Consider the following 21,521-nt stretch of genomic DNA (forward strand, 5'->3'; position numbering starts at 1 on the left):
TTTTACGTGTCAACCACATAAGATGTCCTCAGCAGTAGGGTCATCAAGTACTCTGACCAACATCTGTCTTTCTGTTAGGAAACCTTGTAGGTCTCTCTGATCAAAAGCTCATTGTGGATGATAGCCACATGCTGGTACTGGGAGTTACAGGTCAGTGCCCATTAAGAGAAGGAAGGAAAAGATAATTAATATAAAAGAGTTAGAGAGAAGACAGAGAGAGAGAAGATGTAGAAGATTAAGGTCAGTCTTCACCATACCCCTGCCTGACTCCCCCCGGCAGGTAGTGCTGGGGGAGGACCAGTCCCACTGGTTCTTCCCAAGGGGTTGAGGAGGAGGGTGGGTGTTGACAGCCAGGGCCAAAACCACTGAGCTGGGAGTCTTGTCAAAGCAGGAACTCACTTTATTGTTACAAGTGGGTGTTTATATAATGTTGAGAACAAAGGCAGGGATTTTAGGATGGGGTGAGATGCAAGGCCAATAGCATACTGCCACCTTTGAGATGATTGGTTCTAGGAGCGCATGGGTGGGGACTCTAACTTCATGTGTAGAAGTAGAAGGCCAGAAGCCATTTGGCTCCATGCTGACTTCTAAGTGCCACAGGCAGAAACTCTAATTTCCTGTGCAGAAATAGCAGGCCAGAGGACATTTGGCCCCTTGCTAAGTCATAGCTGGGCCGAGGCAGTTCACCAAACTTTAGCTAGTCTCAGGAAGTTCCACTAGGCCTCACGTCCGGGCTCTCAAGGCCCAACATCTCCCACTTTTGTTTTTGTAAGAGCATTAGTCACCATGTCCCCTGTCTTACTTTGTCCCCCTCTGGGGATCTTACCCATTACTGGGTACCATGTGTTTAGCTCACTGAGAACCCACTCCGTGGCCTGTATTAGGCTATCTCAGTCAGTCTGAGATTTTACTCATCATTGGTCACATGGAGGGCAGAGGAGGTAGCAGTGGGTCATCTGAGGAACTTAATTCCTGAGTAGCCAGCCTTTGGTAATGTATCTTAACCTGCTGGATTTTTACTGCCTGTAGTTGCTGGTGAATGAATTGTGTAATTTTGTTAAATACACAAGGCCTGACAGTGAGGATTAGGGAAAGAAGAGGTAGAGGAAGGAGGTGGGGTAAGAAGCCATGCAGGCCCATCTGCAGTGGCTTGTCCTGGAGGTCCCACCATCTCTTCTCCAGGTCCTTTTGAAGTATTTTGATCTTGTCATGAACAATTCCTGCTCTATTGGTGTAGAAATAGCATTTTTCCTGTAAAAATAAGTATATGCCCCCTTTTCGGCCATTAATAGGTTTAGTCCCCTCCTGTTTTGTAAGACTTCCTCAGCCAGGGAATCTAGCTGTTGTTGGAGATCAAGGATAGTGTTGGACATGGTTTTATGTCACTGATATTCCCAACCCAACGAGTAGAGTCATATGGGCAACTGTAGTTGTATCATTGGTGATTACTGTGAGCAGCCAGGGAGGCCCAGATTGGAGGCAAAGCTAGCAATCCTCCTCAAGGGAGTGAATTGTTTGGTTTAGCAGGGTGAAGACCATTTTAGGACCAGTCATCAGGGGTGGGACATTCCCTGGAAGGGTGATTTTCAATGTCCCCTTGTTGGGGTAAATATTTTAGGTCCCTCGCTGGTACCCAAATGTATCTTTTTTCATCTTGAGGGAAGTCGCATCCAAACCCTCTTCTTGCTGTGAGGAGTGGGTCTGGTCCTTTCCAGGCCCCAGTCAATGGGTCTCCTCATTTGACCTTGATCGAGCTGTATGTGAAGAAGGATGACGAATGTTTTTGAAATGGTGACCTTTTTTTCATTTCTAGAAAAATTTAAAATATTTAAGGTGAATAATGCTGTTTTTTTTTTTTGGCTGATCATGGGAGCAGTAGTGATTCCCTGTTTTGTTTTTGTAATTGTGATGTAAGTGTTTGGTTATACCTTTTAATGATAGCTTGGCCTCGAGGGTTATATGGAATGCCTGTGGCATGTGTAATTTGCCACATCTGGAGGAAACTTGTAAAGTTTTTACTTACAATGAAGGACCCATTATCTGTTTTTACTTGATCAGGCAGCCCTAGAGTGGCCAAACACTGAAGCATATGACTAATGGCCTGTTTAGATTTTTCCCTGGCATTTTCAGATTCACAATAGGTATGGGAGAAAATATTAACTGATAAAAAGATATATTTAAGTTTTCCAAAGCAGGAATAATGAGTAACATCTTTTTGCCAAAGATGGTTGGGGCAAAGGCCCTGAGGGTTACTCCCAGAAGTTTGGGGAGGGGGAGGACCTGGAGGAAGTGTTGGCAAGAGTTTCATGTCCTAATAATCTCTTTAAGATTTTTATTTGGTATTTGGGGGAATCTTTGTTTAAGGCCTCTCCAGTTGGTGTAGGTTAGGGAATGAAATTGGATAGCCTCTAAGACAGTGTGACAGTGAGCCGCAGAGGCCAATTGATTGGTCAAGCTATTTCCTTCAGACAGGAAACCTGGTAAATTTTGATGGCCTCAAAGATGTTGTATGAAGATAGGGTGGACTCTTTGTTTGAGTAGGGTGTGAGCCTGGATCATTAAGGGATGGGATCAAGTCTAATGTGAGCTTCAATAAGATTGGGCAGTAGGTTTACCACATAGAGTCTGTCAGAAATTAAGTTGAACGGCTCCTGAATAGTATGTAGAGGCAAAACAACTGCAAAAAGCTCTTTGTATTGTGGTTATCCCTCTATTTCCTGAAAGATAAACTTGATGGGCTTAGGTTTGACCCCCAATTTAAAGGGGAGACATACAACCAGGGAAGCCCCCAGATATCCCCCATCTGTAAAGGCAATGAGGAAGTCAGGGTTCGGTTGAGATAGGAAAAGCCTGGGGGGGTCTCCACTCTAACCACCGAGCTGGGAGTCCTGTCAAAGCAGGAACTCACTCTTTTGTTACAGGCATGTGTTTATATAATGTTGAGAATGAAGGCGGGGATTTTAGGATTGGGTGAGATGTAAGGGCCAATAGCATACTGTGACCTTTAAGATGATTGGTTTTAAGCACCCATGGGCGGAGACTCATGTGCAGAAGTAGCAGGCCAAGGCAATTTGGCCCCATGCTGAGTTCTAAGCGCCATGGGCACTAAGCTCTAGTTTCCTGTGTGGAAGTAGCAGGCCAGAGGCCATTTGGCCCCCTGCTGAGTCATAGCTGGGCAGAGGCAGTTCGCCAAACTTTAGCTAGGCTCAGGAAGTTCCACTAGGCCTCATATCTGAGCCTTTCAAGGCCCAACATACTGCTCCAAACTTTTGGCTCAGGTGTTCCCTGGTGAAGGAGCAGCCATTTGGTCTGCCTTTTAGGATGTAGAATTTTATGGTACCATTGCAGTTTGGGTATAGATTTGTGTTTCCCACCCCCTTCATTGCCCTCCCCATCCTATTGGCAAGTCCATGAGATGCTTGCTGGGTGTGTAAGGCATCTTGTGAAGATTCAGGTTAGGTACTGTAGATGAGTGATACTATGTGGCTATTTTCTTTCTGTGATTGAGTAAGTTCACTGAGAATGATCTGTTCCAGGTTCAACCATTTTTACTCAAAATTCATTGTGTCATTTTTTCTTACTGCTGCATAAAATTCCATTGTGTAAATATACCACATCTCAATTATCCATTCTTCTAGTGATGGACATCTGGGTTGATTCCAGTTCTTAACTATTATGAATTGAGCCACTACAAACATAGCTGAGCAAATCGCCCTAGACTGTGGTTTGTAGGTTTTAGGGTAGATGCCTAGTAAGGGAATAAATGGGTATGTTGGTAACTCTATAGTCAGCTATTTCAGGAGTCTCCATATTGCTTTCCAAAGTGGTTGTACCCACTTACATTTCTACCAACAGTGGATGAGTGTTCCTACTTCTCCACATCCTCTCCAGCATTTATTTTTGTTTGATTTTTTGATGTTTGCTGTCCTCATTGGGGTAAGGTGGAATCTCATAGTTTTTTTTTAATTTGCAGTTCTCTAATGATTAGGGATGATGAACATTTTCTTAAGTGTGTGTTTGCCATTTGTATTTCTTCCTCTGTGAACTGCCTGTTCAGTTCTTTGCTCCATTTTGTGAGTGGGTTGTTTGACTTTGTACTGTTTAGATTTCTGAGTTCTTTGTAGATTCTAGAGATTAGGCCTCTGCCAGTTGAATATCTAGCAAATATTTTCTTCCATTCTGTGGGTTGTCTATTGGATTTGCTTATTGTATGCTTGTCTGCAAAGAAACTCTTCAGCTTCATGTGATCCCATTGGTTGAGTGACTGTTTAAGATCGTGAGCTACTGGGGTTTTGTTCAGGAAGACGTTTTCCATTCCTATAACATGGAAAGTACTTCCTAACTTTTCTTCTAGTAGTAGTCGAGTTTCTGGGCTTATATTGAGGTCTTTGATCCATTTGGATTTGAGTGTAGTGCATAGCTAAATGTGTGGATCAAGTTTCAATTTCCTGCATATGGTTATCCAGTTTGCCCAGCACCATTTGTTGAAGATGCTGTCTTTTTTCCAGACTATATTGTTAGGGCCTTTGTCAAATATCAAGTAGCTATAGTTGCTTGACCCAATGTCCATGTCCTCAGGTCTATTCCATTGGTATATACTCCTGTTTTGATGCCAGTGCCATGCTTTTTATTATTATGGCTTTATAATATAGCTTTAGATCAGTTATTGTGATGCCTCCAGAGGTATTTCTTTTGCTGAGGACATGTTTGGATATGTGAGGCCTGCTGCCTTTCCATATGAAATTTGAGATCATATTTTCTTTTTTTTTAAAATTTTTTAAAAATTTTATTAGCATTTTCCATGATTTAAAAAAAAAATCCCATGGTAATTCCCTCCCTCCCCACCCCCCACACTTTCCCCTTTGAAATTCCATTCATATTTTCTATCTCTTTGAAGAACACTGTTGAGATTTTAATTGGAATTGCATTAAATCTGTATATTGCCTTTGGTAGGATTGCCATCTTCACAATATTAATTCTGCCTATCTAGGAGCATGGGAGGTCTCTCCATTTTCTGGGGTCCTCCTCCATTTCTTTTCTGAATGTTTTTATGTTTTCATTGTATATCTCTTTCACGTCCTTGGTTAACATAATTCCAAGGCATTTATTTTATTATTATTTTGTTGCTAGTGAAAATGGAACCATGTCCCTTATTTCATTCTCTGTATTTTTTCCATTAGCATATACAAAGGCTACTGATTTTTGTGTATTGATTTGGTATCCTGCTATTTTGCTATAGGAGTTAATCACCTTGAGGAGTTTTGGGATGGAGGCTCTTGGGTCTCCTACATATACAATCATGTCATCAGTGAATAGTACTAACTTAACTTCTTCCTTTCCAAATTGTATCCCTTTTATTTCCTTCTCCTGTCTTATGCCTTGAGCTAGGACTTCCAGTACTATATTGAAGAGTAGAGGTGACAGTGGGCAACCCTGTCTTGTTCTTGATCTTAAGGGGAATTCCCCAAGTCTCTCTCCATTAAATATTATTTGGGCCTTAGGAGCTCTGTATATTGCTTTTATCATATTAAGATATGAACCAATCATGCCAATACTTTCCAATGTTTTGATGATGAAGAGATTTTGTATCTTGTCAAAGGGCTTTTCTGCTTCTATCAAAATGATGTGTTTTTTGTGTTTATGCTTGTTTATGTGGTGTATTACATTGACAGATTTCAGTATATTGAACCACCCCTCTGTTCCCAAGGTGAATCCCACTTGGTCAAGGTGGGTAATGCTTTTGATGTGTTGTTGAATTTGGTTTGTGAGGATTTTGTTCAGGATCTTTGTATCTACATTCATTAGGGAAATAGGCCAGTAGTTTACTTTTCTGGTGGCATCTCTGCCTGATTTTGGAATTAGGGTGATACTAGCTTCATAAAAGGATTGCAGTAGCTTTCCTGTTCTCCAATTGTGTGGCACCATTTGAGGAAGATTGATTTGAATTCTTCCATGAGGATTTGATAGAACTCAGCTCAGAAACCATCTGGTCCTGGACTCCTCTTTTTAGGGAAGATTTTTATTAATATTTAATCTGAATGAGTGTGATATGCTCATTTAGGAGATTAATCTGCTCTGAGTTTAGCTTTGGTAGATGGTATGTGTCCAGGAATTTATCCATCTCCTCCACATTATCCAGTTTTGTGAAGTAGAGGTTTTTGAAATAATTCCTGATGATTCTCACAATTTCACTTATATCTGTTGTGATCTCTCCTTTTTCATTTTGAATTTTGTTAATTTGAAGCATCTCTCTCTCTCTTTTTTTTTTTTTTTTTTTTGCTTGATCAAATTGGCCAGGGATTTATCAATCTTGTTTATTTTTTCAAAGAACCAGCTCTTTGCTTTGTCAATTGTCTTAATTGTTTTCTTACATTCCAAGTCATTAACTTCTGCTGTGATTTTAAATATTTCTTTCCTTCTGGAGAACTTTGGGTTGGATTTTTCTTGCTTTTCCAGTGCCTTTAGGTGGATGGTTAGGTTATTGATTTGGGAATCTCTCTGTCTTTTTTTTTAATTTTTTTTTAAATATTTTTTATTTATTTATTTGAGAGTGACAGGCACAGAGAGAAAGACAGATAGAGGGAGAGAGAGAGAATGGGCGCGCCAGGGCTTCCAGCCTCTGCAAATGAACTCCAGAAGCGTGTGCCCCCTTGTGCATCTGGCTAACGTGGGACCTGGGGAACCGAGCCTCAAACCGGGGTCCTTAGGCTTCACAGGCAAGCGCTTAACCGCTAAGACATCTCTCCAGCCCTCTCTCTGTCTTTTTTGTGAAGGCATTGAGTGCTGTGAATTTTCCCCTGAGGAATGCCTTCATTGTGTCCCATAGTTTTGGTACAATGTGTTCTCATTGTCATCGTTTCTAGAAATTTTGCAACTTCAGTTTTTATTTCATCCACTATCCATTTATTGTTTGAATGTGTGCTATTCAGTTTCCAGATGCCGTTGGGATTCTTGGTGGGTCTTTTGTTGTTAATTTCTAGCAATATAGCATTGTAATCTGATATCATGCAGGGAATTATGTCAATATTCCTAAATTTGTGGAGGCATGCTTTGTGACCAGATATTTGGTCTATTTTAGAGAATGTTCCATGGGCTGCTGAGAAAATTGTGTAGTCTGGGGATTTGGGATGGAAAATTCTATAGATGTCAGTTTGGTCTAAGTGATCTATGGTTTTGTTGAGATCTCTTACTTTCCTGTTGAGGTTCTATTTAGATTATCTGTATATTACTGAAAATGGTGTATTGACATCCCCAACTATGATGGTGTTGGTGCTTATTTCTGTTTTATTGTCAAGTAGGTTTTGCTTTATGAACTGTGGCGCCCCTGTGTTTGGTGCATACAGATTTTTTATTGTAATATCCTCTTGATTGATCCTTCCCTTGATAAGTAGGAAGTGGCCTTCTTTGCCTTTTTTGATTATTTTTGGTTTGAATTCTATTTTATCCAATATTAATATAGCTAAGCCTGCTTGTTTTTGATTCCCATTTTCTTGGAATATTGTTTTCCACCTTTTCATCCTGAGGAGGTTTCTGTCTGTCTTTAGTGTTGAGGTGGGTTTGCTGAAGACAACAGATTGAGGAATCTAATTTGTTGATCCATCCTGTTAGCTTGTGTCTCTTGATGGGTGAATTAAGGCCATTAATATTTAGGGTAATGACTCTGAGATTTGACTTGATCCCTGCCATGTTGTGATGGTATATGTGGTTTGGTGTTTTCATGGACTTAAAGTTTTCTGTGCCTACTCTGAGTTTGGTTATTGTGATCTGCTTCTTTTAGGAATTTGTTTGATTATTTGTTTCTTCTCTGTGGGGAATTTCCGGAAATACTCTCTGTAGGTTTGGTTTTGTGTTCATATAATTGTAAAGCTGAGTTTTGTCATAGAAAGTTTTTTCTTTCACCATCTATGATGAGGGATACTTTTGCTGGGTAGAGTAGTTTGGGTGGAAGCCATAGTTTCTTAGACTTTGCAGTGTTTCCTTCTCAGCCCTTCTAGCTTTCAGGCTTTTCATTGAGAAGTCTTAAGTAATTCTGATGGGGTTACCTTTAAAAGTGGTTTGGTATTTTTCCCTAGCTGCTTTTAGGATTTTCTCTTTGGTGTCAATGTTTAGAGTCTTAATGACAATATGTCTTGGAGAGTTTATCCTTTGGTCCAGTCTGTTTGGAGTTCTGTTGGCTTCTTGTATCTTGATTGGCCTTTCTTCTAAAAGACTGGGGAAGTTTTCTTCAGTTATTTTTTAAAATAATTTCTCCATGCCTCTGTTCTGAATTTCTTCTCCTTCTGGTATTCCAATGATCCTGATATTAGTGCATTTAAGTGTGTCCCACAATTTCCTCATGTTCTGTTCATAGAAACTTTTGAACTTACTAAAATTTTTGAGCTCTTGAACTGTTTCTTCAATCTTGTCTTCCAGATCAGAGTTTCTATCCTCCACATGGCTTACTCTATCCTTGAGAGCTTCTAGAGTGTTTAGGACTTGTTCAATTAGGTTTGTATTTTCTACTAATTTTCTATGTATAATTTCCATCCCTCTGTCACCCTCCATTTTTACCTCATTTTCTGATTTTCTTGATGCTTTTTAGGATTCATCCTTGTATTTCTTTATGTCTTCATTTAGCATCACCAGCTGATTTTTGAGGTCCTGTTTTTTTTTTCCCCCTCTCCCTCATATCTCTTAACTGTCTTTTAACTCCTTCCATTTTCTTATCTATTAGGTCTAATCTAGTGATGGCATCATCCACATGATTATCGGTCCTTTGTTGCTTTTCTGCAATTTCTACCTGTAGTTGCATTGCCCATAGTTTCATTTTGGTGTTCTGATCCTAATGAATCTTCTATGTTTTGATTGGAGTTGTTCTTTGTAGGACTGGGTGATCTAACTGGATTTTCTTGCATTTTATTTTTCATGTTATTTCTCTTGTGCTGTGGTCTGCCCATTGCAGTGTATGGGCATGTAGGTAGTTGAATCAGCCTGGGCTCAAGTACAATGGGAAGCTGAAACAGCCTGAGGCAGTTTCTAAGCAGCCTGAGCTTTGGCTGTCACTTGCCAAAGCTGCCTGACCTCCTGCCTGGCAGGGGCGCCAAAGTTCCCTGAGCTCTCATGCAGTAAATGCATCAAAGCTGCCTGTGCTCCCACTAGGAGGGACACTAAGGCACCAAACACTGAAGCAGCCCAAACTCTGGCATGGCAGAACACTGGGACCCGGAATCAGTTTGAGTTCACCTGCAACAGGACAGTGGCGGTCTGCTGGCATGGCAGTTCTGGAGGGGATGGCACCTGAGCTAGTGCAAATGATGGACAGATACAGTCGGAGCTCACATGGGGAGTTGCAATGTGCTTGGGCTCATGCGTGTATGTGCTGCGGTTGGAGCAGTAACTGAGCAAGTGGGCTGAGCAGGCTGAGCTTGCACAAGCAGGGTTCGGTGTGGTGCAGCCATTTGACATGCAAATTGATCAAAGGAGTCTGAGCTCCAATGGGCCAGCAGGCATAGCCTGGCCAAGGTCACTCGTAGGCAGGTGTAGCAGGGTGATCACCTCTGTGATATGAGGCAAGTGGAACTATGTTGGCCTGGGACCTTTTTCCTACAGTAAGTGTGGGAGTTTCCTGAAGCTGGGACTGGGTCCTGGGGCTGCTTGGGAGGTGGGGTGGGCTATGAGCATGTGAGTGAATCAGCAATTCCATGGTTTTTTTTTTTTTTCCCTCTGTGCCCTCCCACTGGCAATCTATTGGAGATTGCTCTCCCCCAAAAGACCCAGTGAACCCTTAATGTCTTGTCTTTCTTTCATGGGGATGTGCCACACAGCTAGGCAGTTGCCATCTTGAAATTCTGCTATTTTCTTGATCATGGTTGCATAATTTGTATCTTCATTTTGGGGTTCTGATCCTATTGTCTCTTCTATGTTTTGATTAGAGGCAACCATTGTGGGACTGGGCAATCTCGTTGGATTTATTTCTACTTGATTTTTCATGTTATTAATTTTGTGCTATGGTCTACCCATCACAGTGTAGCAATCTTGTTTAATTTAGGAGGAAGCTTTAATCTACCCTTGAAGTGTCTTCACAGACTATTCCCTATTATGTTACTTCCACTAGGCTTCAGATGTCAATGGAGGACACTTGCTCAGATGGAAGGAGTTTGTGATGCTGTGGTGGGGGCCTGGGGACCTGATGAAGGGGATTTTTATTCTGTTATTTGAGATATGGAACTTTTTGGTCAGTTGGCCCCAGGAGACAGGGGGTGGGGTAGGGGGACAAAGCAGACCTGTGTTGTGTCTGGGCTGTGGACAGGGGGAAGGATGGAAATGTGTGGTGGTTCTATGATGCTGAAAGGTGAAGGGATGGGACAGCAGGTCATTTGGAACCCTGTAGCAGGAGGTGGATGGGACTGCTGGGTCTTGTGACAAGACACAGCAGGGATTTGGGACTGCTGTGGGTCATGTGACATGTGGGGGCTGAGGGTGTGGAGGTCCACTGTGGTGGGAGAGCCTAGGAAGAGGGGAGGAACTCTAGCATCCTGGCCTGGGTCTGGGCATGGAAGGGTAGTGGTATGTGGCAGTCCCTGGTGGCAGCAGTGGGAACACAAGCCTACTGACCTGGGTCCACTTATGGAGGTGGGGAGGGGGTGAACAGGAGGGCATTTACAAGTGTAGGTCCCCTGGATGAATGCTAGCCTGCTGGCCTGGGTCAGAGCACTGGGTTGGGGACTGTGGTGAGTTGGACAGTGTTCTATGTGGAGGCCTTATGGAGGGAATGCTAGCCTGCTGGCCTGGGTCCATGCAAGACACGGGTGGGGGAGGGACAGAGGGCAGTGGAGTTCTCCTGTGGAGCTCTGAAGGGGTGGGAATGCTTTGGGGTGAGGATGGTAGCCTACTGGCATGGGTCCACTTGTGGGGTGGGGCCAGTGGCTAGTAGCTTGTGCTCACATAGAGGTCCCCTGGCAGAATGCTAGCCTGCTGTCCTGGGTCAGCAAGGGGGTGGGGGTTGGCAGTGAGTGGGGCAGCATTTGCAAGCATGTATGCACATGGTCTGGGTCTTCTTGCCTGCCATTAGTGCCAGAGGAAATTGTGGCTGGGAGTATGGCCAGGATGGCTGCTTGAGGTTTTGGGGAGACTGGTGGGCTACCCAAGGGCATGGGAATAAGAAAATTCCTTACTTTGCTTCTCTGAACCCTCCCACTGGAGTCTGTTCACTCCTAGAAGACCTCATGAAATGAACCTTAAAAGTCTTTGCCTTTCCTTCGCCAGGAGGTGCAGTGTGGTCAGGTGGATGCCATCTTGAGCGGAAGTCCCCTATCTTTGAGCCTTTGGTTATTAAAAAGTATGCTAAGTTTTAAGTAATTGGAGATTCCCTACCCATCTTTCTGATTTCATTTTTAATATGCTTCATTGTGGTCTCAGTCCTTTGCATGATTTCTAGTTTTTGAACCTGTTAAACTATAATTTGTACCCCAAGCCCATGAAATTCCTGGTGAGCTTACACAATTGTATATATGTGAATTACACCAAGTTGTTTAATACTATTTCTCAGATGAGCTCATTTACAACCCCATTGACTTTCTGCCTCCTTGATCTATCAGTTACTAACACAAGGGAGTTGGCATTTTTCACTGTAAGAGGGGATTTGTTAATTTCTCCCTTCAGCTCCATCAGTTTTGCTTCATATACTTTTATGCTCCACTCTTAGTTACATACACATTTAGAATTGACTTTTTAATCATGTATAATGATCCTGATCTCTAATAATCTTCACTACAAGTGTGCTTTGTCTGAAATTAATACAGCTTTGGTAGCACTTTGAAAATTTGCAATAACGTCTTTCACTATATCTTTATTTTTAGCTACTCACATTTTTTTAAAAAAATATAAGCAGTTATCTTCTGGAACACTATGTAGGTCTCTATTCAAAATATACTCTGGCCAGGAATGGTGGTGCACACCTTTAATCCCAGCACTTGGGAGGCAGGTAGGATGATTGCTGTGAGATGAGGCCACCCAGAGACTCTATAGTGAATTCCAGGTCACTCAGCCTGGGGCTAGAGTGAGAGACTACCTCGAAAAACCGTGTGTGTGTGTGTGTGTGTGTGTGTATGTATATATATATATATATATATATATATATATATATATATATATGTGTGTGTGTGTGTGTGTGTGTTTGTGTGTATTTATATGTCTGTGTGTGTGTGTATATATTTATATATATTTATATATATATATGTGTGTGTGTATATATACATATGTATATATGTATGTATATATGTATATGCATATATATGTATGTATGTGCATACATACATACATATACCTACATACATACATATTCTGGTTAGCAGCTTCAAATCTTTGATGCTGAGTAAAGATGATTACTTAAGTCTAGGAGTTTAAAGTCAGCACTGGTCATATGTCAAGAAGTTGTTTCAGGAAAAAAAAATATGTACTTGCAATCTAACCCTTTGAGTTTATGTGTTTAAACCATTCACATTTAAAGTAATTACTAAAATTGAAGATTATTATCAACTATACTTATGTCTTCCTCTTCCTCTTTTTCTGTTTACTTTTAGTTAAATTCTTTTTCTCATTCATTTTATTTCCTTTGGGTATGATTTAATTTTTTTGGAAAAATTTCAGTGGTGGAAGTATACTTTCCAATATACATTTTTGAGTAACTTAAGCTTACTTTCATGTAACACTATATTTTTTTCTCTTCTCTTCACTCTTCCATTTTAAAAAATATTTATTTATTTATTTTTATTAGTTTTCTATTCAGCAAATACAGGCAGTTTGGTACCATTATTAGGCTCATCCATGACCTAACCCCTCCCCATTGGTCCCTACTTGTTGAGGTATATGGGTCGTGCATTGTGGAGTTAGCCCACAGTTATTGGTACAATAAATGTCTCTGCATATCATGAACCAACATGTGGCTCTGACATTCTTTCCGGCCCCTGTTCGGCAAAATTTCCCTGAGCCATGTTGGGTTCATTTTTGGTCTGCTTCAGTGATGAGTTGTTGGGGCCTCTGAGGCTTTGGCTCTCTGATTTGGTAGGAGTTGATTTTTCTCTTTGTTGGTCTCCTTCTCCTTTGTGCTGTTATCCAGTTCATCAGGAAAACAGCACTCTTGCATGTTTCGCTATTTTTCCTTAGTTTCAGCCGGGGCCCTTTTGAGGTATGATGGGGTGGCTCTCTTCTGAGGATCTGCATCTATATGAAAAAGAGAAGCCGAATCTCCAACAGAGAGTAAGTTAGCACCAGGACACATGAGATAACCCTTACTTTTTTTTTTATAGAGAGTTTAATAGTTGTAGGTCCTCTTGTATCCCATGATTGATGGTAGCTTAACATTGGAGAGTGTGCTTATGTTTGGATATGGTTCTGACTTGATTCCCAGCTCCAGCTATGGGTCCCATACCACTGAGGGGATCAGTTAGCCCAATCAAGAACAGTTGGTTCACCACCATGGCTTTGTGCCACTATTGCACTTGTGTGGTCATCACAACTGGCTATTTGTTGCTAAGTAGCTTAGACCATGAGTTGCTTGGACAGATATTGTTCATTTCCCCCAGTCGCCCATGCAGCACCTTCTGGCACTAGACATGCTGACTGTCTGGGGACTGACTCTCTCCTGGCTGCCAGCCACGCCATTGCAATTTACGTGTCAGCTGCATATGGTGTCTTCAGCAATAGGGTCTTACAACTAACCTTTGTTGGGTCATCAAGTACTCTGACATAAATATGTCATTCTTTTAGGAAATCTTGTAGCTTTCTCTGATCAAAAGCTCATTGTGGGGCTGAAGAGATGGTTTAGCGGTTAAGTGCTTGCCTGTGAAGCCTAAGGACCCCGGTTCGAGGCTCGGTTCCCCAGGTCCCACGTTAGCCAGATGCACAAGGGGGCGCATGCGTCTGGAGTTCGTTTGCAGAGGCTGGAAGCCCTGGCACACCCATTCTCTCTCTCTCCCTCTATCTGTCTTTCTCTCTGTGTATCGCTCTCAAATAAATAAATAAATAATTAAAAAAAAAAAAGCTCATTGTGGATGGTAGATCCATGCTGGTCCTAGGAGTTACAGGTCAGTGCTCACTAAGTAATGAGGAAAAAGATAACTAATATACAAGAGTTAGAGAGGAGAGAGAGAGGGGGAGGGAGAGTGAGAGAGAGGGAAGGAAGATGTAGAAGATTTAGGTTAGACTTGATCCTACCCTCTCCAGTGTCTTGTGGTTCAGGTGTTTCCTATAAGGGCTTGGTGAAGTTTCAGCCATTTGGTCTGCCTTTTAGGAAGTTGAATTTTATGGTACCATTGCCGTTTGGGTCTAGATTAGTGTTTCCCACTCTTTGATGCCCTCCCCTCCCTCCCCGTCCATCTAGTGTCTAATCCATGAGATGCTTGCTGGGTATGTAAGGTATCTTGGGTTGATTCAGGTTAGGTGCTGTAGATAAGTGAGACTATGTGGCAATTTTTTTTTTTTTTTCTATGATTGGCTAAGTTCACTGAGAATGATCTGTTCCGGGTTCAACCACTTTTACTCAAATTTCATTGTGTCATTTTTTTCTTACTGATGTATAGAATTCCATTGTGTAGATATACCACATCTTAGTTTTCCATTCTTCTAGTGTTGGACATCTGGATTGATTCTTGCTCTTAGCTATTATGAATTGAGCCGCTACAAACATGGTTGAGCAAATCTCTCTGGCCTGTGGTTTAAAGGTTTTAGGATAGATGCCTAGTAAGGGAATAAATGGGTATGTTGGTATATCTATAGTCAGTTTTTTCAAGAGTCTCCATATTGCCTTCTAAAGTGGTGGTACCATGCTACATTCCTACCAACAGTGGATGAGTGTTCCTACTTCTCCACATCCTCTCCAGCATTTATTTTTGTTTGATTTTTTTGATGTTTGCTGTCCTCATTGGGGTAAGGTGGAATCTCATAGTTGTTTTAATTTGAAGTTCTCTGATGATTAGGGATGATGAACATTTTCTTAAGTGTGTGTTTGCCATTTGTATTTCTTCCTCTGTGAACTGCCTGTTCAACTCTTTGCCCATTTTGTGAGTGGGTTGTTTGACTTTGTACTGTTTAGATTTTTGAGTTCTTTGTAGATTCTAGAGATTAGGCCTTTGTCAGTTGGATAACCCGCAAATATTTTCTCCCATGCTGTGGGGAATATATTGGCTTTGCTTATTGTATGCTTGTCTGTAAAGAAACTCTTCAGGTTAATGTGATCCCATTGGTTGAGAGACTGTTTAAGATCATGAGCTAATGGGGTTTTGTTCAGGAAGTCTTTTCACATTCCTATATCATGGAAAGTACTTCCTAAATTTTCTTTCATTAGTATTCAAGTTTCTGGTCTTATATTGAGGTCTTTGATCCATTTGGATTTGAGTGTAGTGCATGGTGAAATGATGGATCAAGTTTCAGTTTCCTGCATGTGGTTATCTAGTTTGTCCAGCACCATTTGTTGAAGATGCTATCTTTTTTCCAGCCTATATTGCTTGGCCTTTGTCAAATATCAAGTAGCTATAGTTGCTTGACCCAAAGTCTGGGTCCTCAATTCTATTCCATTGATCTATACTGCTGTTTTTATGCCAGTACCATGCTGTTTTTATTACTATGGCTTTGTAATATAGCTTTAGATCAGTTATGGTGATGCCACCAGAGGTATTTCTTTTGCTGAGGATATGTTTGGATATGTGAGGCCTTCTGCCTTTCCATATGAAATGTGAGGTCACTTTTTCTATCTCAGTGAAGAATACTGTAGGGATTTTAATTGGAATTGGATTAAATATATATATTGCCTTTGGTAGGATTGTCATCTTCACAATGTTAATTCTGCCTATCCAGGATCATGGGGGATCTTTCCATTTTCTTTTTTTTTTAAAGCATCTTTTTAAAAAATTTTTTTGGTTTATTTTTATTTATTTATTTATTTGAAAGTTACAGATAGAGAAAGAAGCAGATAGAGAGAGAGAGAGAGAGAAAGAGAGAGAGAGAGAGAATGGGTGTGCCGGGGCTTCCAGCCATTGCAAACACACTTGAGGCTTGCGCCCCCTTGTCCATCTGGCTAACGTGGGTCCTGAGGAATCGAGCCTCGAACTGGGGACCTTAGGCTTCACAGGCAAGTGCTTAACTGCTAAGCCATCTCTCCAGCCCTCTTTCCATTTTTTCATGTCTTCCTCAATTTCTTTTTTTAGTGTTTTTATGTTTTTGTTGTATAGATCTTTCACTTCCTTGGTTAATGTTATTCCAAGGTATTTCAATTTTTTTGTTGCTATTGAAAATGGGACTATGTCCCTTATTTCTTTCTCTGTATCTTTGTCATTTGCATATAGAAATGCTACTGATTTTTGTGCATTGATTTTGTATACTGCTACATTGTTATAGGAGTTAATCACCTTCAGGAGTTTTGGGATGGAGTCTCTTAGGTCTCTTACATATACAATCATGTCATCAGTGAATAGAACTAACTTAACTTCTTCCTTTCCAAATTGTATCCCTTTTATTTCCTTCTCCTGTCTTATTGCTTGAGCTAGGACTTCCAGTACTATATTGAAAAGCAGAGGTGAGAGAGGACAACCCTGTCTTGTTCCTGATCTTAATGTGAATTCCTCCAGTCCCTCTCCATTAAGTATTATTTGGGCCTTCAGAGCTTTGTATATTGCCTTTATTATGTTAAGATATGAACCAACCATACCTATTTTCTCCAATGTTTTGATCATGAAGTGATGTTGTATCTTGTCAAAAGGCCTTTTCTGTATCTATCAAAATGATCATGTGTTTTTTATGTTTAACCTAGTTTATGCAGTGTATTACATTGACAGATTTCCATGTACTGAACCACTCTTGTGTTCCTGGGATGAATCCCACTTGGTCAAGGTGGATAGTGCTTTTGGTGTCTTGTTGAATTCAGTTTGTGAGGATTTTGTTCAGGATCTTTGCATCTAAGTTCATTAGAGAAATAGGCCAGTAGTTTTCCTTTCATGTGGCATCTCTGCCTGGGTTTGGAATTAGGGTGATACTAGCTTCATAAAAGGAGTTGAGTAGCTTTCTCTGTTCTTCAATTGTGTGGCACAGTTTTAGGAAGATTGGTTTGATTTTTTCCATGAAGGTTTGATAGAATTCAGCTGAGAAGCCATCTGGTCCTGGACTCTTCTTTTTGGGCAGGTTTTTTATTACTTTTTCAATCTCCATGAATGTGATGGTTTCATTGAGGTGAACTTGTGATGTACATCAGTGTGCTCTGAGTTTAGCTTTGATAAACGGTATTCATCCAGGATTTTATCCAGCTTCTCCACCACCTTTGAAAGTGGTGTGCTGTTTTTCTCTAGCTGCTTTAAAATTTTCTCTTTGGTGTCAATGTTTAGAGTCTTAATGATGATATGCCTTGGAGAGTTTCTCCTTTGTTCCAGTCTGTTTGGAGTTCTGTTGGCTTCTTGTACCTTGATTGGCCTATATTTTAAGAGACTGGGGAAGTTTTCTTCAAATATTTTGTTAAGAAACTTCTCCATGCCTTTTGTCTGAAATTCTTCTCCTCTGATATTCCAATGATTCTGATATTAGAACGTTTAAGTGTATCCCACAATTCCCTCATGTTCTGTTCACAGGAACTTTTGAATGTACTGAAATTTTTGAACTCTCAAACTGTTTCTTCAATCTTGTCTTCCAGATCAGAGTTTCTATCCTGCACTTCACTGACTCTATTCTTGAGTGCCTCTAGATAGTTTTGGTCTTGTTCAATTAAGTTTGCATTTTCTACTACTTTTCTATGTATCATTTCCATAGCTTTGTCAAGCTCCCTTTTCTCATCGTTTTCTGATTTTCTTGTTGATTCTTGGAATTTATCCTTGCATTTCTTTATGTCTTCATTTTGTATGGCCATCTAATTTTTAAGGTCAGTTTTTTTTTTTTCACTCTCCCTAAAAGCTCTTAACTCTCTTTGAACTCCTTCCAATCTCTTATCAATTTATTCTAGTTTAGTGATGGTAACATCCACATGATTATCAGCCATTTGTTGCTTTGCTGCAAGTTCTACCACTAGGTTGGTCAGGGTTGCATTGCTCATAGCTTCAATTTGATGTTATGATCCTAATGACTCTTCTTTGTTTTGGTCAGATGTATTTATTGTAGGAATGGGTGATCTAACTGGATTTTCTTGCATTTGATTTTTCATGTTATTCCTTTTGTGCTGTGGTCTTTCTTTCCCCAGGGTTTGCAGCACAGCTAGGCAGTCGCCACCTTGGCTGGAAGTCCTCGTGTAACACTATACTTTTTAATGTACATCACAAGTTCTTAGTAAAAATATTCTCAATCTCTCTGTCTGTTATCCTGTGGCATGCTGTCTTTAATTTTACTCATCCATATTGTTCCTTTACTGCATAAATGAATTGTTGCTAATATTATAAACAAGTACCTATTTGTCTCAAAAACAAATGGAGTTTTTTGATAACTGAAATATAAGAAAAATATTTATTTATTCATTTTTTCTAGTTATTTCTCCTTATTTTTAAAAATCCTGTTAAAAAGTGAGTGTTTTATGGAAGGGGACAGCTGATATTTTCCAGCCACAATTGTTGATCCCAGCCCAATTGATACCATAGCTGTGCAAATAGACACTTTTTCAATACATAGATGTGCAGACAGCAAACAACACAAACATATCGCACAAATATAATACATATATGTCACACATACTACACACATGCAAAGTACAAATGCCTTGCAATGATTTATATTTCTTTTCAGATTATAGAAACTTCTAATTTTTTCAAAGCAGGTCTATCAACAAAGAATTTCTCTTTTTTTGTCAAACTGCATTTATCCATTGAAAGGGTACTTTTTAAAATTTTTATTTATCCATTTTGAGAGAGAACGAGAAAGGGAGAGAGAGAGACAGAGAAAGGGAGGCAGAGAAAGATACAGAAAGAAAGAGACAGAGAGAAAGAGAGAGAGATAGAGAGAAAGAATTGGTGTGCCAGGTCATCCAGCCATTGCAAATGAACTCCAGACATATGTGCTACCATGTGCATTTGGCTTACATGGGTTCTGGAGAACCAAACCCAGGCTCTTAAGCTTCACAGGCAAGTGCTTTAACTGTTAAACTGTCTATCCAGCCCAAAGGTTAATTCTTATACAAATAGAATTCTAGGTTGCTGATTGTGCATCAGAATGTCTTAAATATTTCTCACTATTCCTGTCTTGTTTCTTGTTTTCTGATATGAAATCTATTTTACTTCTTATCTTTCTAACTCTGTACAATCAATGTTATGTTTTCTTATTGCTTTCTTTAAAATATTGTTTTTGGTTTTCTGGGTTTGAGTATGTCTGTCTGACTTTCTGTCTATGAGGTCTTATTTTACCATTTTTTTCCATTGCATACCCTGTTAAATGCCTTTGAACTTTTGGATATGTGGCTTGTTGTCTGACATTAGTTTTGAAAATTTCTCAGCTATTATTACTTCAGATGCTTTATTCTTTCTTCTTCTATCATCAAAGACATGTATACAAACTATTAACACTAAATGAACATTCTGTTCTTTCTTTTGTTACTTTTTTATTTCACTTTGGGAACTTTCTTTTGATATATCTTCAAGTCAGTTGATTCAGCAGCTGTGATGAGGCCACAGATGAGTTTGTCAAAGTTATATTTTACTTCTGCAGCTAACTTTTTTTTAGGTTCAAGTATTTCTTTTTAATTACAGATAGCCATTAACATTATTAGTTAATTTTCTTGTCCTAGCAAATACCTAGCAAAAGCAACTGAAAAAGTAAGAGCTAGTTTTGATTCAAAGTTCAAGGATACAGTCCATCATGATTAGAAAGTCAGGAAAACAGAAGCCTTGGGGCAGCTGGTCAAATATCTCCATGCAGAAAGGGAACAGAAAGAGAAGGTGGCTTACTCTTTATTCAGTTTGTGATACAGACCATGGGATGGTACTACCCACAGTTAGTGTATGTTTTATCACCTCAATTAGCCTAATCTAGAACTCTCTAATAGGCATTGTCAGAGATTTGTCTCTTAGGTAATTCTAGACCCAATCAAGTTGAAAATTGTGGTTAATTATCATAACACTTATGCTGTTTTGATTTGTGGTTATTTTAACTTTATAATGGTGTGAAAGTAATGCATAGTAACTAGCACTGCTCTTTGTATTTTGATACTTTTCTGAGTTATTGACATGTAATTTGACATTTTCATACCATAGAAGGGAACAGCAAAGAGCCACACAGCAAGGAGCGACAGCCACTAACAGGCTTCCATGGACAATAAGCACAGGGATGGATGCTATACTGTGTAATGTATTGCTAAGCTATTATTTCTGATGAATTGGATATAAAAACACATTTGGGTGTGGGAGGGAGAGCTACTGCTTTATTCATTTGCTCATTATTTATTTATAATGTATTTTTTAATTTAATTATTTTTTATAAAATTGTTGTACTCTTTATACCCCCCTCTATCCCACCATAATTCTCCTGAGGGTCTTCTTCCATGGGATTATTGATATTCATTATGGGGATCTAGAGGCTTCAGCCAGTCTTTGCAGGGGTAGGTGAAAGTGGTACCTCAGGCTAACCCCACCAATCCTGATGTGCTTACAATCTTTTGTCCCTGCTTCTTCAATGTTGCCTGAGCCTTGGTTGCTAAGATAGGGATCTGATTTAGTATTGCCTTCTCTGTATACTCTGTATCAATGTTTTCATTTAGTTTGAGTGACCACAGTATCTGTCACCATTTCCCTGAAACTGGTTTTCAGGCTAGCCATAAGCACAGTATTCATATAACCACTTACTCTGTAATGACTTCTGGGCCCAGTAAAAGAGGTGGAGTTGACCTATCTCATGGTAGGCAGATGGCTGTCTCTTCTTGATGTATTGATGTATCTTGGTTCTTCCTAATGTTCACCACCATCTGTAAGATAGAACAGATTCTCTAACCAAAGGTGAGAACAGTGTGAATTTATGGGGATAAGCCTCATTATCAGAGAGACTTATTGATGTGTATGTCTACTTCTCTTAAAGAGCAGTTGCTGTTCTCTCTGGAGCCTATTGGTTTCCTGTTCCAGGGACTGTGGCTTGGTTTCAGAGCCAGATATGAGTTCTCCCTACTGAGGCAATCTCATATCCAATCCTTGAGCTGTTGGTTTCCTGCATCAGCGATGTGCCACTGTTGCACAACTGTATTCTTCTTGCTCAGCTGGCTGATTTTGTAACTGCCAGGATTTCTTGCTTATTCAATTCATTGGCAACCATTATTCCATTATTTTCCGAATGCTCTCATAACATTTTCCAGCACTATGAAGGCTAGCAGGGAGGGACCTGGATTCCCTCTCAGTTACAGCACAGGCTGTGCTATTTTCAACAAGAGTCATACCTGTTAACTCTTGCAGGTAACCAAGTGTTGTTGCAATGACTTGTATTATTTTGGTGACTTTATATCTTTCTGACCAACAGCTTTCAGTGGGGGGAACCCGATTCTGGCCATAGGAATTAACAGCCAGTATCTATGGTTATAGGGTTATGCTTTCTCCATCTTT

This window comes from Jaculus jaculus, chromosome 7 (genome assembly GCF_020740685.1).
Source record: "Jaculus jaculus isolate mJacJac1 chromosome 7, mJacJac1.mat.Y.cur, whole genome shotgun sequence".
Taxonomy (NCBI): Eukaryota; Metazoa; Chordata; class Mammalia; order Rodentia; family Dipodidae; genus Jaculus; species Jaculus jaculus.